Source organism: Psammomys obesus, unplaced genomic scaffold (assembly GCF_907164565.1).
Source record: "Psammomys obesus unplaced genomic scaffold, mPsaObe1.curated_primary_1811, whole genome shotgun sequence".
NCBI classification, from domain to species: domain Eukaryota; kingdom Metazoa; phylum Chordata; class Mammalia; order Rodentia; family Muridae; genus Psammomys; species Psammomys obesus.
Window position 1 is genome coordinate 5,701,809 of NW_026591918.1, and position 12,447 is coordinate 5,714,255.

General features: G+C 42.1%; 1 protein-coding gene across 1 annotated transcript in view; it reads left to right on the plus strand.

The window, feature by feature from the left end:
* The window catches only part of Erc2 (ELKS/RAB6-interacting/CAST family member 2), a gene marked incomplete in the record, with an annotated part of 884,729 nt that overhangs the window by 453,977 nt on the left and 418,305 nt on the right, over positions 1-12,447 (plus strand).

The window sequence follows — 12,447 nt, forward strand, 5'->3', positions numbered from 1 at the left end:
GTGTGTGTGTGTGTGTGTGTGTGTGTGTGTGTGTGTGTGTGTGTGTGTAAAAGAAAGAGAGAGAGAGAGAGAACCTATGATGGCTCTTACATAGAAAATTGTGTTTTAGGAAATGATGGTTTTCTATGGAAAAAGCAAACATGTCAAAGAATGACATCTGTACCTTTGCTCATCAGGAGACACAGATGGGTTTCCAGGAAGACTGGGGGAATCTATGTTCTCTGTTGTTTAGAATCTTCATTTTAAAAAATGGTGGTCTGGACCAGCCTTTGTACTTTTCTTGTTGTTTTTGCCCAATTATATCCAGCAGTTGATGGAGAAATCATTTTCATAGAAGCATTTAGACACTAGGAATGCATCAGTTCACATGAGAGGAAGGTAGATGGATAGCTGACTAGGTATTTCTTATGATTGGGAGGGGAGTGATTATAAATTACTCTGCAAGTACAAGCCTGTTCCATGAACTGAAGAACATAGAAAATATTACATTTTATGCTGATACTGCTTTCACAGCAGTTTAGAGGCCATCTGGCCTCTTCTAGAAATTTTTCTCGCCATGTCTGTCTAGTCAGGTCACAGATACTAAAACTGTATCTGAGATACTCTAAGACATGAGATAGCCATCTTCATAGCACAGTATGAGTCCTGGAGTGCAGGGCCGAGAGGATAGGGACCTTTTGTCCAGCAGCTCTGACTAACATGTGTGATCAAGGGTAGCTCTGTACCACCCCAAAGTGGTGCATATGTGAAGAGGACAGAAGATATTGTTCTTTTCTTTATTACTAAAATTAGTACCAGGTAGCAATTATGAATCCCACTGAATCACAGTTTTCATGCATTATCTCATGTATCTCTCCTTTGATTAAACAGCATGTGACTCTCCATATCCTAGCTCACGGGTAACATTTATAAAAGAGAAATGAATTTGCTTACCCCAGTTCTTCAGAAAAGAAGTCCCTAATCTGAGGTGTGAATACAAATTTTCAGATTCCAAGTCGCTGTCCCCTCACTGTCCATTTGATCTATTTCAAAGGCCATGCCGACCCTACAGTTTCATCCTAGCAAAAGCAAGGCACACATTGCATTCCAGTGAATACTGTGTTGGTGAGCACTGTACTTTCTTAAAGAAAGAGTGAAAGTTAATTACATCCAAATTCTCAGAGTATTAATTGTCTTCCTCACCATTGTGACTAAATACAGGACAAGAACAGCTTAAGGATAGAAGGATTTATTCTTAACTTCTGATTTCAGGGGTTACTGTCCATCCTGGTGGAGAAGGTGGATATGGGGGACTCAGGGTGCTGCTGGGAACTGTCACCTCAAGGCTCAGTGGAAGAGGAAGCATGTAGAGGTCATGCTAACATTCATCTTGCTTTCCCTTTTTCTCTTTTATTCGCTTGGGACCTAGCTCAGCCCATGGGATAGCACCATCCTGGGCAGGTCTTCTCTTCTTAGCCAGTCTTATCTGGCAATGTCTTCCCATGTATGCCCTGCAGCACATAGCCATTTCTTAATCTAGCAGAGCTGACAGTAAGAATTAACCAATGCTAAGGTTAGCACACAGTTACTGGACCACAACAGATGGGTTGCCTGCTTACTTGGGTGTTAAACAAAGGGAGTACATGCAAAGAACTTCCAATTGATCAACCCTGAGAACTGGAAAATCTCCAACTTCTCTGCAGGTCCATGAAGGCCAGGGGCCTTCATTGTAGCAGCCAAACAAAAGTGTGCAGGTTAGGGATTCCTCTGAGTGGTTGTCTCCTGTCTACTGAGAAGCTACATATGCTTCTCCTGTTATTTCTAGATAGGGCCTAACTAAGTCTTTGTTGAGAATTTCATGCTGATTTTTTTCTTTTTCTAATTAAATTTTTATTTTTTAATATTAATTACACTTTATTCACTTTGTATCCCAGCTGTAGCCCCCTTCCTCATTCCCTCCCAACCCCACCCTCTCTCCCACATCTCTTCCCATTCCCCTCTCCAAGGTCACTGATAGGGGAGGTCTTCCTCCCCTTCCATCTGATCCTAGCTTATCGGGTCTCACCAGGACTAGCTGCATTGTTTTCCTCTGTGGCCTGGCAAGGGTGCTTCCCCCTCGGGGGAGGTGTTCAAAGAGCCAGCCACTGAGTTCATGTCAGAGACAGTCCCAGTTCTGCTTACTTGGGTACCCACTTGGATACTGAGCTGCTATGGGCTACATCTGAGCAGGGGTTCTAGGTTATATACATGAATGGTCCTTGGTTTGAGTATCAGTCTCAGAAAAGACCCCTGGGCACAGATATTTTAGTTCTGTTGCTCTCCTTGTGGTGCTTCTGTCCTTTCCAGGTCCCACTATCTCCCCCTTTCATAGGATTCCCTGCATTCTGCCCAATTTTTTGGTTAAGAGTCTCAGCATCTGACTTGATACACTGCTGGGTAGAGTCTTTCAGAGGCCCTCTTTGGTAGGCTCCTGTCCTGTTTCCCGTTTTCTCCTTCTTCCAATGTCTATCCTGTTTGTCTTTCTGAGTGAGGATTGATCATCTTACCCAGGGTTCTCCTTCTTTCTTAGCTTCTTTAGGTGTACAGATTTTAGTATGTTTATCTTATATTATAGGTCTAGTATCCACTTATAAGTGAGTATATACCATGTATGTCTTTCTGCTTCTGGGATACCTCACTCAGGATGATCTTTTCTAGATTCCACCATTTACCTCGTGCTTATTTACTTTAAGAGCATCCGTTAAATTTTGCTTATTTATTTATTTTGTTATTTATGTGTATGTACATGAATTATAGATAGTGTGTAGAAAGGGAGCAGCTTTTTGAAGGAGGTTCTTTCTTTTTGCCTTTATCCGGGTTCCAGGGATGGAACTCTGATCATCAAGGTTGTACAATTGGCAAACCGTTTAACTGAATTGCCAGTACAAGAATACCTTTAATGAGTATTTAGGTCTACCTACTCTGTTTTTAATAGGAAGACACAATCTGCAGTTGGAATGTGATTTGCTGAATCTTGCTAGTTAAAGTTGAAAATATATTTAAGGTACAAGGGTTTAGAGAAGAGTCTAAGCAGACAGGACTTTTGATGCTGGATGGGGCAAGCCTACGGAGTACATACACTGACAAGTCTGGGAAACTAAAAATCCACTCTTCAGACTGGATACCTCAGATAACTCTGGAAGGAAAACAGTTTTGGTCAATTAAGTAGTGAACAGGCTGTGCTGTCTCGTTTTGGATCGTCACCATAGTCTATGAAATTGAATATTCTGAGGAATCCTACTGCAGTGCCACATAAGCCCTGTTTACGTCTTGTTTGTACTCTCAGGACTCACAGGGTTCCAGTCCTTACCTTTATTCTCCTTTTAACACTTTGGTTGTAGTTATGAACATATCCTGAACTAGTGATTCTGGAAGACTGCCTGGAACCTGTGAGTTAGGAAAAGCCCTGAAACGGTGATGCTGCAGTGATGTTTGGAAGTGGTTGGCTATGCTGAGGCCATGTCCAAGGAAGGGATTGGCTATGCGGAGGCCGTGTCCAAGAAAGTGGTGTTTTACTCCTTCACATCAGACTAAGCGAAGAGGTTTGGGTTATGTGAAGAAGAGCAGAAAAGAACAGACATTTGTTTTGTAGTGTGTTGCCATCGCATAAATACTTGGGAAAGGACAAAGATACACACATGACCGCAACCCTTTCAGCTGTTGCCTCGGCCTTTAAGATCCTTTAGGTTGTAGTGTTGAAAATGGTTTAGAACAATGAAAAATTAATTCTGTTGAGTAGATATTGAGGCAAGCGGTCCCTAAGAATTGCTTGAAATTATCAGTAAAAAGATTACAAAACTTGTGAAAATATAGTACAAAAGCCAATATTTAACCTTAGTATATAGTTTGTACATTAATTAATGCCCAAGTCTGCTGTCCAGTGTGGTAGCTGCTACTACTCTGTGACGGTTTAAATTTAAAATATTAAACTAAGTGCTATTGAAAAGTAGTTCTATGGATGCAGTAGCCACGTTCGTATATTCATTAGCTATATGAAGTTAGTGGCTTCTATACTACAGCAAGAAATAGTTCCTCTCCATGTTAGTACATAATTCAGGGAGACAGAATTCTGACAAGGTTTCCATGATCTCTTTCCCCTGGTATTCATAACCTCTTATACCTTTGTCTATTTAAGCATGGGCAGAGGATGGAAAATGGCAAAGGTGACAGTATCCACTCTCATGTATAAGTATGTCATGTGATACGGGTGTTGGTGTATCATTCCCATGATGTTATATGAGACTCCATATGAGTAGACTGGAGTGACTCTCCTACGAGCTTAAAAGAACTTAAGAGCCATGTTGCAGACCGTTTGGATGGAGGACTGCATGGGAAGGAGTGCAGTGCATTATTCGGGACCAAGGGCAGCCTCCAGCCGGCTCACAGCTTTGAGGGGAGGCACAGCGCCAGTAGTGGGATGGGCTTAGATTTCCGTCCTCTCTGCATTAAGACGAAAGGGGAGAAATGCAACCATGATGATACCCTGATTTCAGTCTGCTCAGACCATGCCCGTGCTATCAAACCACAGAAGCTATACGGATGTAGCCAAGTGACGTTTGGCGATGATAGTTTCATGGCAATATTTTGTGCTTCAATCTGTCAAGTTCAGCACCAGTCCAAATTGTTTTGGGGGATAGTCTAATAAGCCACACTTCGGTGGGACCAAATGCTCCAAAGAATGCATAGAATAACTGGCTATATCGGAGCTAACTTTCCCAACTGAGTGTCTAGGCCTAGTTAGTAAGCTCTGTATCATTCTGTGGCCAAGAGCCCACATGTTTTTACTGTTCTGTAGTAGAACAGATAAGACTGTGGTCTCTGGCATCCCAGAAACAATGGCTTGCATTCTGTGTCCCCTACTTAGAAACCATATGACGTGATGCAAATCACCTCTGTACACCTCCATTTGTTCCTGTGTAGAGTGGGAATAAAAGCTTCTTCCATGTCAGTATGTTATTTCGTTCAGCAGAGATATTTTTTTACAACCTTTAGCACAGCACTTCATATGGACTCTGACTTCTGAAAACAGGAGGAGTTTTATTATTCAACAGCATTTTTTTTCAATTGATTTCTCATAACAAAGAATCAAAACTCCAACACTTTTTTTCTGTACTCTGATGTAAAAAATCATCCTGTGTGATTGCTGCCTGCTTCCACCCTACTTTCTGTCTGAGTTGCTTTAGTCCAGTTCCAGACTGGATGCAGTAAAAACAGGTCTTGCTCACACCAAGTACCCTTATGCTTGGAGGTTGTTCTGGTTGTATATTGTTTGGGCAAATTGCCCCAACCTCGGGCCAGACTGTGGAATGTTGGTTTCTTCTAACATTAGTCTCCTGAGAGTCAATTTTCACAGTTTCCATATGTTTTTATATTACCCCAAACTGTAAATACAGCTGACACTCCACCAAATTGGCCCTAATGTGCCTGTGTCTAGCAGTAGAGGCATGGGCTTCTAGAAGGATACAATGCTCCATGGAATTGTGGCAACTATATGAATGTTTGATTTTAAGTATTCAGATTCCATTTTGTTGTTGTTGTTTTAAAAGCAAATGGTGTGCCAAAGGAGATAGGAAGTAGAAACATGGCAGGGTTTTATCTTAGGTCTTGCCTTGTTTTGAGTTTACCTCATGCTTCCAAAGTTCTATCCTCAGAGGAGCCATTGAATAACCTAAGTGTTATTCTTGCTGCTTTGTCTTTCTCTTTTATTTTTGTTGTTGTTGTTGAAGTTCTGACATTATTTTCACTCGTTTTTTCTCATCCTCATACTTGTCTCTGAATCAGTATGCATAACAGGAATAAAAGTCTAAGACAGTGAAATTTCAGAATGTGATAGTCAAGAAACAGTTTGGCTAGTGAGATTGATTCATAAGACTCTGTAACTTGAAGGTGGTCATATTAAGAACAGCAGTGGCAGGAAAGTCGCAGTACCTCCTGGCTTTGTTTTGGCTTCATGGCTGGCCCTCAGTTCATCACACTGTTGCCACTGTGAGGTGCACACTTTTAGGTCCTCTCCCTTGAGCATAGCTCACCTTCTGGTGTGGCCACCTCATTTGTGTCTAAGTTCTCTAACACCCCATCAGGTTGATTCCCAGGATCATCTTATTCAGTTCGATGTCACTTAAAGGGGCTAGACCCACAGAACACAGACTAAGTCTTGAGATTTTCCTTGGCTGATTCCTAGACCTTGCTACAGCTACCTGAGAGTGGAAGATACAATCGAAAATGCTACACTATTCTTTCTACTTGGTTGGCATGTATACACGTGAAGGACCAAAGTGGGAAAAAGTATTTTCTGTGATGGACCAACTGAGACTTTGATGTAACTAGTTCTGCAACTTTGGGCAGCTTCTTCTTCAGTGAAAGGAACAAGTACATGAGACCTTCCTAATAAGACCATAGGAAGGTTAAGTAGGTGACATATGCCCTGTAATGCCGACACATTACATGCTTCCTCAGTGACTTGAGACCTGCAATGATTGAATGAATATAAGTTTAAGTAGGGAAGCAATACCCAGGTTGGCTTGTTTGTTTCCCCACACACTCTTAGCGTTTTAGTCTGATTTTTCAAGTAATCTTTATAACGAGGAACATTCCATGCTACTCCTGTATCAGCAGCAGACAACAATTCTCATTTGTATTTTCCTTTAGTGTAAGATTTAAAAACATTTTTGGCTAATTATCTAGTCCAATGATAGCTAGCCTTGTCAGTTTGAGTAGATTAAAAGGCCCTTTGGTGGAAGGGGGTTCTGCAGGGTTAGGATGAAGGAAAATAACAATACCTGAAGGAAGGCTGCCCTTCAGAGCCCCTCTCAGAGTGAAATGCCTACAGAACATAGGGCTTTTGCTCATGAATCATGACTACCTCATGCTATATCTTCCTGGCGTCTTTTTGGCTTGGGTGGGAAGGTCAAGGATGAGGGCTAGTAGCTGAGTACACACTCTGTAGAAAAAATGAGAGCAGAGTAATATGGCTGATGTTTACAAAGCAGTCACTGAGTGCTAGTGTCAAGGTTGTAGGCCTCTTAAGAGATGCTTTGATGAGGGAATGATGAGAAATCTTGGTCTTAAGCATCTTACTATATTCTATATTGAGCTTCTTATTATATTGAGCTTCTTACTGTATGATTCCTGATCTCCTTGGTCTGTAATGAGTCAGATTTCTGCTGAGCTGAGTTAAGAACTGCCTGTTGGTACCATGTTATCTAAGGAAGGTTTTCTAGAAGGACTTGATGCTAGCAGGTAGAAAGCTGAGGTATACTTTGCCCCTGAGAAGCCCCACTTCTCCAGCCTCTTTTCTTAAACCTCAAAGAACAGGGAGGTTCCCCATGGGTACCAATCCACCCTGGCACATAAGGTCACAGCAGGACTAGGTGCATCCTCTCCCACTGAGGCCAGACAAGGCAGCCCAGTTATGAGGACAGGATCCAAAAGGGATCCAGAGTCAGAGAGGGTCCCTGCTCCGGTTGTTTGGGGATCCGTATAGAGACCAATCTGCACATCTGCTATATATGTGCAGGGAGCCTGGGATCAGTCCATGCATGTTGAGCATATCTTTAAAAGACTGTTTCTGAGGGTGGCCTTATCTCTGGGTTCTTGGGTAACCTCGAGCACCATGGAGGAGGCAGGAGGAGGAAAGATGTGAGGAGTGAAGCCAACTCAGAGAACTTAGCAAGGTGGTTTGGGCATCTGCTCGTGGGTTTTGACAAGGACTTAAGCAGTGCACTATTACCAAACTATGGCCAAATAGTTGATCTCGTGATGTTGTCAGGTATGCAAAGGCCAAGAGACCTGCCTCAGTCTCCAACCCAGTCCTCAGATTTTGGCTTGTCTTATGAGTCTTTGCTAGGAGGACATGGGGTTCAAGTAGCTGCAGTCATAATGCTTCTGCCTACAATGTATAGCAGCTTTTTAATTGCTGTAAGAATATCCTTAGGATGTTTATGGTAGCTTTCTCAAATTTATAGCTGTGCTAAAGTACTCAGTGGTATTTACAAGCTCCAAAAAGTGGAATCATCTCTGTGGTTAAAAGTAATACCTTTTATTGTCAGAAATTCTGCATAGAATATAGACTGTTGGCTTCCATTTTGTATGCTCAGGATTGCACCTTCCACAGTGCTTCTAGCAGGAGAACCTGTCAGGCATGTAACTCATTAGAAAGGAAGTGCCAGCGAAGTTCAGCACATGACAGAGGCACCGACTGATGTGATACAAAGCCCATGGTGCGAGGCACTCACAACACTCGTTATATATGAAAACCGAGACACTAAATACACATGCTCAGTGTTTCTCAAGATATGATTACAGTACCACTGTAAGCTGAGAGTTCAGTAGAGCATGAACATGCAGGGTCTGTTTTAAGCTTTTTACCTGGATGAAGCCATCGACCTACGCAGTGACCTTTGAGTTAGATACAGTTGTGAGCCCAGTTTCAAATGTGAAAAATCTGAGGCATGGAGAGGGTAATGCCAGCCCCAGCTAGAAAGTCAGAAACTTCTGATGGCAGCCCAGAAAATCTGGTTCTAAAGACCACTGCAATACAGGCACACTTAAATGCAGATTGGTTTCTAGACATGGGCTTGCACAAGGATTGTGCCCTCTTTTGTTCCTGGTTAAATTTGGGTTATTTAGTAAGAGAATGAAAGTGTATTTCCACAATAGTCTGGTATGAGACAGTTTATGAACACTTCATTAATAACAGCAAAATAATGTATATGGGCTAATTGTCCTTTACAACAAATAGATTAACTGAACTGTAATAATATTCAGATAGCAGAATTATTTGATATAAGAAGGAATGGACACGCACAAACACACAACTGTGCATGCACACTCAGAAGTTGGCTCGGTGGGTGAAGCACTTGCCTTGCAAGCACAGAGATCTGAGTTCAAGCCCCAGCATCACATACATGCTGGCCAGGATGCAACCTACCTGTGATTCCATCACTGGGCAGCCAGAAACAAGAGATTGCTTAGTGCAAGGTGGCTAGCTATATTAAGCTGTGTAAGCAAGCTTCGGGCTTTCTCGAGGAATTCTGTCTCAATGAATAAGGTTGAGGATGACTGAGGAAGACTCCTGAAGTTAGTCTTGCATCTTTACATGCATTTATAGTCATGTACATGTGCACAGAAACATGTGAAAACACTCATACATGCATGTTCACTACAGGTACACAGCCACACGCAAAAAGTTATGGATGACTCTTTTAATTTTATGCTCAGTGAAAATGTTAGACACAAAAGCTCACACACCGCATGGTGTCTATGAAGTTCAAGAAGGGGAGAAATGATATGTAGAACTTAGAATAGTGATTACTTCTTGGCTGAGAATGATAATACTCCATGTTTTGACTGGTCAGAAGTCATTAATTTGTGCCTTTTGTCTAATGTCTGTGTATTTCTTGTATTTTTATTACACATACACACTACAAATTGAAGTTCCCTTTTCCCACAATCCTATTTCAAAGTTTTGTTTATTTTGTTTCCTTCTTCAGTAGTTAGTAGCAAGCGTGGTAGACCGATGTGAGATTTCCAGAAGTTCCCATTTATGTTTGTGTGTATACAAATGTGTTTATATTTTCACATATAATCAAGACTGTACATATCATCCTAATATCCGCTTTGCCTGTTTATGATGTCTTGGAAGTTTTTCATCCCATTTTAGTCTTTTAGCTAGCTGGATCTTATACTGCTAATGTACTCAATTCTGTAGTCAATTGCATTCGAATGGACACGTGAAAGTTGTCAAATTTCCATTTCTGTGGCTTGGTGTAAAAGGTTTTGTGAGTGTATCATGTTTGTGTGCAAGTGCTTTTGTGAGTTTCTTTCCTAGAAGAAAGAATCTTGGCAAACAGGTATGTGCACTTTGAATATCGCCAAACTAGTTCAGGAGTGCTTTTTGCGTTAGCCTCCCCTGAGCACACAGGAGAGAGCTGGGTTCTATATCCTCCCTGACAATAGTGCCAGTTTTGAAAGTTGTTTAGAGTAGGTAGGTAAAAAGTGACATCCTGGTGCTTCTGCTAAGATTTCAAAAGAAGTTTTGCTTTTCTCCTACATAAATACAAATGCACACATCTCTGCCTTTGTGGGAACATGTATTCCTCCTGCCCAGCATTCTCCAGTCTAATTCTGGAGGTCTAAGCCTCACATGATCTAACCAGAACTTACAGAACACTTTCTAATTCTACTTTTACAGAGTGTTCAGGTGGAAAGAGCAGGCTTCTGTGTTCAAAGCCACTGATGATCTGTATACCTATTGGAAAAATTTAATCCAAACTCTTAAACACTTGGAACCCTCTATGAGACCAGTCAGTTTAACTTCAGTATTGAGACTGAGTGTACCATTATACTTTTCAATGAATCATTCCTCCCTTTTGTTGTTATTTAATTATTGTTAATGATTCATTTATTTATGTGTTTATTGGGTGACCCAGAGGCCAGGAGAAGGGTTAAGTGCCTGCCTGTATCACCTTCCGCCTATTCTTTCCCTGAACCTGGTACCTGTGTTTTCCTGGCTAGGCTGGGAACTGGAGAGCCCCACAATCCTACTGTCTTTACTGCACCTTGGAAGTTAAAGCTATAGGCACACATGGATGCCCAGCCTGTTACAGGAGTGCTGGGACCCAAACCCCAGTCCTCATGATTGCACAGCAAGAGCTCTTACGTGCTAAGCTGTCTCTCCAACCTCTTTATTCTTTCATTTGTATCTTAGATGCATTCTAAATGGCAATACCTTGGGGAACAAAACTCAAGTGAACCCCACGGGACTGCAGAGTTGCCCATTGGGTGGGAGTTAAGAAACAGACACAAATGGCATTTTCCTCAGAGATTTTAGCAGCAAGAGAGTGTTGCAGTCTATGCCCCTGCAGACCTGCCTTCCAAACGTTAAGAACACAGAAGGCTATTTCGAGGTCACCACCTTGATTTACTCCGGTGTGATTCTGCGGGTGGAAAGATGAGGGACCAGGCAGGCTTCTTGCAGCTGTTGTTACTGGACGCTGTGAGTGTCCCAGAAAACCTCACAGTGGCCATGCTGTCACTGAGCACCACTGAGCTGCGCAGACACCATGTCCTAAGCAAGGAACCTGGGCTTGCTACATTTCTCACTACATTTCCTTTAACTGCCTTCCCAGTTACCATTTCAGCAGTCTGCCTAGAATGAAGAGTTGTTTCCTACCTGGAGCTCTACCAACCTTCTCTGCATGCAACCCTTGTTTCTCCTTCCTTCCTACCTTGGAAGGAGAAGGACTCCCTTCCTTCTCAGTTTTCATGGACATTAGAAGAGAGTCTAGCGACTAGAAATGTATCTGAAAGCCACTGTACCTCACAGGGAAGGCATCTGCAGGGTTGCTGCTGGCGATAGTCATGTGGACACTGCTTATTCTTACCACACGGCCCCGCTTATCTGATAGGCCCATGTCCTAAGCAGCGCCACTTGCGATCCAGCTTTTCTTTTGTCAACTTCTGCATTTTCAATAAAGCAGTGTTGGAGGAAATGACTGAAAATGCTGAAGAGAGTCCCCACTATAACCACAGAACTTTATATCTTCATTTTTCTTAGCCATTCATTCCAAGTGCAGAAAAGCTTTAAAAGATATGTGGACTTGAAATCCGGCATCATCTGTCTATCTATCTATCTATCTATCTATCTATCTATCTATCTATCTATCTATCTATCTATCTAAAAACCACTGTCATCTCCGTAGAAATGAATTCTTTGTGTTTGGCTTACCTAGAGAATACTATATGAGCTCCTTATATAAACACTTGCCAACTGAACTTTATTTTATTTGTGTATACTTGGGTAAGGGACATTTAGCAGTTGGTTCTGTTTAATGGTATACATTAATATAAAATTATTTCTGTTTGAGAGTGTTCTCTAGGTAAGAAAACCCAGGTTTGATGTTAGTTCTTTTGGCAAACTACTTTCTATACAGGCATGAGGAGCTGAGTTCAGGGCTCCGGCACCTGTGTTAAAAAAATAAAAGGAGTTTTATATTTGCATTCCACGGGCTGGACATGTAGAGACAGTAGAGTCCTTGAGGCTTGCTAGTCAGCTGGTCTACCCAAATTGGTGAGCTGCAGGTGTATTGCTCTTGTGTGTCACTTTCCTGGAGTGGGATGGAGAGGAGTACGCCATCCTGTAAGGACTAAAGGAAGAGTAGCTCGTGGAGAGCTGCCTTCATCTGTTTTTGCTCTTTATCATCCAGTTCTCTTTTTGTTTATATTCCTCAGTCTGCTGTCCTGGGAGCCAGGGGTTGCTGTCCTCGAAGTGCTGAGGACAGGAATGAAGGGATTAGAAAGGATGCCAAGGCTTCATTCCTTAGCCTCCTCTTCATGTCCCTGATCCCCAGACCTTGGTGCTGCTTTCCTGCCTCCTTACATGTTAGATTAGAGTTATCATAGTTGCAATGGACCTGCTGCCTAAATCTG